Genomic DNA, 6,557 nt, shown 5'->3' with positions numbered 1-6,557 from the left:
TATATATATATATATATATATATATATATATGTATGCATACATGTATATACATATATACACACATACACACACATACATACATACATACATACGTACGCACGCATACAAGTTATTTTCACAAGCTCAAGCACATACATTTATTCATGAAATCTCACATAGAAAAGCATGTCGTAAATGTATACAAAGATGGATGCATTAATCTCAATATGCGTCTCTCTTGTATAGATTTTGAACAATACGTATCACAACATGTTAGGTTATCGAATGACAAGCTTTTCGTCTTCTGTCACTTGCTGGTACGACATGCTATCCGTTTTGTAGACGTGATATATGTGAAATATTTCTCTCGCGAATTTTCCAAAGACACATGAGAAACCATTGACAGAATTAGATTTCGGGACTTTGTTGCATAAGAATGTATAAGACTGCAGAAGAATTCAGTTGGGGCATATGTATGTATGTATGTATGTATGTATGTATGTATGTATCTATCTATCTGTCTATCTGTCTATCTTGTGGCATCTGTGCCGGCGTAGTTGGGGGTCTCGCTAGCGATATAAGCAAGCGTGCATTTTGCACCAAAGGTCTTTATGAAAGTTTCTCTCATGGTTTCCACAGCAGTAAAGTTTATTCTAAGAGATCATCCACGTTTAAGTGGGAATAACTTTTACCTCTCGATACACAGGTATATTCAGAATATTTATAATAGTTATTGTTCTCGTAGAACAATAATACTTTCATATCGACTAACTTCCATCCGCAAAATAACTGACCATGTGCCAAAATCAGAAGTAATTATTTTAAATTCTAAGACGCACCTCAATAACACTCCGAATAAACGCAGAAAGAAATAGAGAGAGGGTTAATGGAGAACAACGAAAGACGCCATACATCACAAACTTTGCCACGTCTCATTTTCCTATTCTTTCATTTTGCCTTCTCACTTCTTACTTAAAATCTCCATGTTACTTTCACCACTTCCTCTTGCATGCTTACCGAAACTCTCTCTCCCCCCCTCTCTCTCTCTCTTTCAGCCAGACTCTAACTTCGTAGAATGTTCTGTCTTAATTTCTCTATCTTTTCTCCTCTACACAGATATTACTATTTTCACTTCTTTTTCCTTTCACCATACTTTCCTTGTCTCTGTCTCTGTTTCTCTTTCTGACAGTCACTCTGTTTGTCTGTCTGTCTGTCTGTCTATCTCTGCCTGTCTGTCTCCCCACTCTCTCTCTCTTTCTCTTTCTCTCACGCTTTCTCTTTCTCTTTCTCTTTCTCTCACTCTTTCTCTTTCTCTCACTCTTTCTCTTTCTCTCACTCTTGCTCTTTCTCTCACTCCTTCTCTTTCTCTCACTCTTTCTCTCACTCTTTCTCTTTCTCTCACTCTTTCTCTTTCTCTCACTCTTTCTCTTTCTCTCTCACTTTCTCTCTCTCTCTCTCTTTTTCTCCGTACATTTGTCCTTTCACCATTATCAACATCCAACATAATCGCTAACGTTCCCGCCATAACCTCTACCAAAGCCGATTACTGTTAACTTTTTAGTCTGTTTGAGTTACCAAAGCTAGATAGAAACATACATCTTTATACATATAGATTCATTAAGTATTTGATATTATATCGGTTAGAATTAGTCATTTAGATAAAATTAAAAAAATATTGTCTTCTTTAACGATATAAGCTTAAATAAAGTTTTATGGCTTGTTACGTCAACTCAATTAGTGGTCATGTAACTATATTTTACTTGTAGAAGTAAAATGGAAGTTCGCAATTCGGCTTTGACAGATTCATTAGATTAAGACTCAAGTCTTAGTCACTTACAGATCGAACATTTCTGTTCGATTTTCTACGGGCTTCTTGAATCCTAGGGTTACAAAAGCAAGAGCAAAATATACGAGACGATAATTTCTCCCACCCAATATCTTTTTTAACTGACACACACTCTGTCTGTCTGTCTACATGTCTGTTTACCTATCTGTCTGTCTGTCCGTCTGTATTTCTCTTTCTATCTACCTATCTTTCTATATGTATGCGTTTAATCATATATATAAATATATAAATGATATATATATATATGCATATATACAGACATATATGTACATATATCTATACGTGTATATATATATATATATGAATATGTGGGCACAGGACGTTACGAAACGTGTACAACAGATAATACGAAGTACGAGTACATGGAATATGAACTATTTTTTCGAACAGCGAAAAAAGGAAAAGAAGACAAACAGCACAAAGAACGACCCTTCATCTGTTGTTGGCTGTTTTTTACTCTCGTATTTCGAGCATTTCACGACTATATACGCTTTCGATATACACACAAACACTCCTTGCCATACACACACAGATACAGACACACATGCATACACACATTTATATGTATATTTGTGCTTAATTGTTTATTGCTGTCTGTCTATCTGTCTACCTGTCTGTTTAACTACCTGATTGTCAATCTACCTGTCTGTCTGTCTGTCTGTCTATTTGTCTGTCTGTTTACCTCTTTGTATATACCCAAGTCCCTCACTATTTTTCTGTTACTCATTCTTGCCTTCTATCGCTTTCTCTCTCTCTCTCTCTCTCTCTCTCTTTCACCCCTCTCTGTCCCTCCGTCTCCTTGTGTCTTTGTTTTTTTTTTTATATTTCTTCGTTTTCTTTTCTTCTTCATTTCGGTCTGTGTGTGTGTGCGTGTGTGTATATAAATATGATGTTGGCAATGTTTTATAAGTAGCTGTGAATAACTACTAATTGAGAATAAAAGTATTGCTTGGTGGGGAATTAAGTTTTAATCTTCAGAGATGTTAAATCATTATCAAAACCTTTTAGCGTGTGTAAATATTTAGCTGGCTATTTTAACAGAGCTTTTGGTCTTACTCAAATTGAAGATTTCAAGGTTTACAACCACACACCACCGTTACTGCTCTAAGGCCATCGTCATGTCCAGGAATTCTTAAATCTGTCTAGCGGTAAAATAGATAATTGCAGAATAGTATAGGTTAATGGTACAAGCAGTCGCATCTCTGTGTATGTAAGAAACAGGTTTGAAATGTGTTGGTATACGTACATTCAGGCATACATGTAAACGTACATATATTTATTATATGTATATAAATGTATATGTATGGTGTATGTATGTATGCATGTATATATGTATGTATGTATGTATGTATGCATGTATGTATGTATGTATGTATGTATGTATGTATCTATCTATCTATCTATCTATCTATCTATCTATCCATCTATCTATCTATCTATCTTTCTATCTATCTATCTATCTATCTATCTATCTATATATATATATATATATATATATATATATATATATATATATCGACTTTAAATAGAACTCAAAACTGATTCATTGAAAATACTTTATAATAATAATAATAATAATAATAATAATAATAATAATAATAATAATAATGACCTATGTACATTTCGATGCAATATCCAGAATGATTAATACATATTATAAAATATTATAAAATATGGGATACTCCATCTCCTCGGGGTCCCATTATTGTTGTTATTATTATTATTAGTAGTAGTAGTATGCAGCCAATAAAAACAGAAAACATTCAAATCCAATTTTCATAGTTGACCCATGAAAATATACAAAACAGGATATTTAGGAATCAGCCCATCTACAATGAGAAATAAAGGGATAGTATAGCAAATCTGAACCCTCTAAATTCACGAACTATACCGAAAAAAAAAATGTCAACGGTGATTTATTAATACAAAACTGAATATCCACTAAACAATCATACATTTTCACACTTTTTCCTGATTACCTTCTTCACAATCCCGAAAAACGTCGCGACCATTTGTCCAGCTGTTTGACCGTGAAAAGGGAACAGACAGACGGATAGACAGATAGACGGACAGACAGACAGACATAACGCCCATTATAGTAAGAAGTTGACTTACTTCCCTTTGCTTCTTTTATTAGTTATCCCCCCTTAATTTCTATTTACTTTTTTTACGCTCGTAAACTGAGCAACTACCCTCAATATCCACTAAATATTCATACTTTTTCACATTTTTTTTCGCTAAAAACCTTCCTGATAACCTCCTTTGTAATCCCAAAAAGCATCGTGACCATTTACCCAGCCGTTTGACCGTGAAGAGGGAACAGACAGACGGAGGTAATAATACCCATTATAGTAAGTTGTTATTAGTTTGCGCAGCTTCGTATGATGTGATAGTAGAGATATAAAACTTAGTTTTTTTTTATCTGAAAAAAATAAATGAAAAGAAAACCACTCAGATGAAGAGATATTGCTGAAACGTTAAAATCTTCTAATCCTGAACGTAATTGAAGTTATCAAATTCATGAGCTTCATTATAGATGTTTCACCGACGTACACCATCACCACCAGTTTCCTCAAATTTTACTATTTATTTGTAGAGAATTAGCGTATGGGAAGGTATTATTTCTACCACGTATTTTCCTTCCACTTGAAATCTGGATTAAAATTAATGGTTCGTATAATACATGGCATTATACTGCAAAGATTCTTCGCCCATTCCCCATCCGCTTTCAGTAAGGAAACAGCTCAATAATGATAGGAAGCTTTGAGATTTTTTTTTAGTTTACTATATCTTTTTTTTGTTTTTTTTTGTTATTTATCAATTTATGTTAAATAAAATGAAATACCAAATACTAATATTAGCGCAGGCGTAGTTGTGTGGGAAGAAGTTTGCTTGCCGGTGAGTTGCCAGAAACGATAGCACGCCGGGCGAAATGCTTAGTGGTATTTCGTCTGCCGTTACGTTCTGAGTTCAAATTCCGCCGAGGTCGACTTTGCCTTTCATCTTTTCAGGGTCGATAAATTAAGTACCAGTTGCGCACTGGGGTTGATGTAATCGACTTAATCCTTTTGTCTGTCCTTGTTTGTCCCCTCTATGTTTAGTCCCTTGTGGGCAATAAAGAAATAAGAAGTTTGCTTGCCAACCACATGGTTCCGGGTTTAGTTCCACCGTGGCACCTTGGGCAGATGTCTCTTAGTATAGCCTCGGGCTAACCAAAGTCTTGCGGTTGGATATGCTTAACGGAAACTGAAAGAAGCCCATTATCTATCTATCTATGTGTGTACTTCTTTTGTCTGTTTGTATCCATTCACGCCGCTTCTTGACCGGTGTTTGTGTGTTTATATCCCCGTAATTTAATGGTTTGGCAAAAGAAACGATAGAATAAGTATCAGGTATAAAAAGAATAAGTACTGAGATGAATTTATTCGACGAAAAATTCTTCCATACGATGCCCCAGTGTGGCCGCAGTCATGAAACAAGTAAACGAATAAAAGAACAGTAGATTATATACCTCTGTAGTTGTGGTGCAGCAGAGCTTTATACATGATATTAAGATTCTCACATAATTTAATCTCCGTATTACACAGTGGGGATCGTTTTAGACATGGAGGCGTATTATACATGTGGTGCGTCTGACATATGGTAGCGCATTATACAGGGGCTTATCTTATAGATGGGGCGTTTATATATAGATTTGTACGTTAATTGACGAGTGTTTCATTACATTGTTATTCATGATTCACTACGTTACATAGGACTGAAATTAAGTAAAGGGGAAGCACTCCCATAAGCATGTGATATGGAAAAAAAAATAAGCCAAGTATTGCAAAGGGCGCCAAAGATTTCATTCTGTCAAGAGCACTTTTAATGGTATAAAGCCGATTAAGAAGAGAGAAGAAATATTTTTTTTTTTTTTGTTTAGTTATATTTCATCAGTTCCAAGCTAACGGGAAACGGGTGGTGTTAACTGTATTTGCCTTAGAAAACAGAGTACAGCGTCTTGTACAACACAATAGAAGAGTCACGAGCTCATGTGCCAATTATTTCGTGTTATGAACTCACTCATTCACAAAACGAACGACTAATCCAATTGGACGTTACTCCTCCTACAAACTGAAGAACTAGCAACGAATTAAAAGCATCAGTAATGAAGAATAATTACTTTAGAGATATTGATTGATGATTTTTGTCTTCTTTTGCCGTCTCACATATCACCAGCGCTACCTTGCAATTTAGTACAAGGAACGAACGAACGAACGAAGAAACGAACGAACCAAAGAAAGGAATAAAAAGCACAAAGAAAACAGAGAAAGAAATATAGAAGGAAGGAAAGAGAGAAAGAATCGATGAATAAATAAATGAATGAATGAATGAATGAATGAATGAATGATCATCAAGAATGGTATATTTAAAATTCCTTGTCTATACTACTAAACCTGAAAGATTTACGACGTGTCTGGGTCGGCCGCGTAAGACTTTTATGCTTGCTGGTTCTTCAATTCGTTAAAAATAAAGAAAAAAAGCCATATAACGAATACCTCCAAAATCGACAACGGCATCAACAACAATGGTAATGACAATAACAATAACAACAAGAACTAGAGGAAAAAAATAAATAAAGATGTTGATGGTGATAATGACAATAATAAGGACAATGATGATGATGATGATGATGATGATGATGATGATAATAATAATAATAATAATAATAATAATAAATAGTTGTATTAT

Source organism: Octopus bimaculoides, chromosome 13 (assembly GCF_001194135.2).
Source record: "Octopus bimaculoides isolate UCB-OBI-ISO-001 chromosome 13, ASM119413v2, whole genome shotgun sequence".
Taxonomy (NCBI): Eukaryota; Metazoa; Mollusca; class Cephalopoda; order Octopoda; family Octopodidae; genus Octopus; species Octopus bimaculoides.
The sequence above is the reverse complement of the archived record's forward strand: the minus strand, read 5'-3'. Positions refer to the sequence as shown.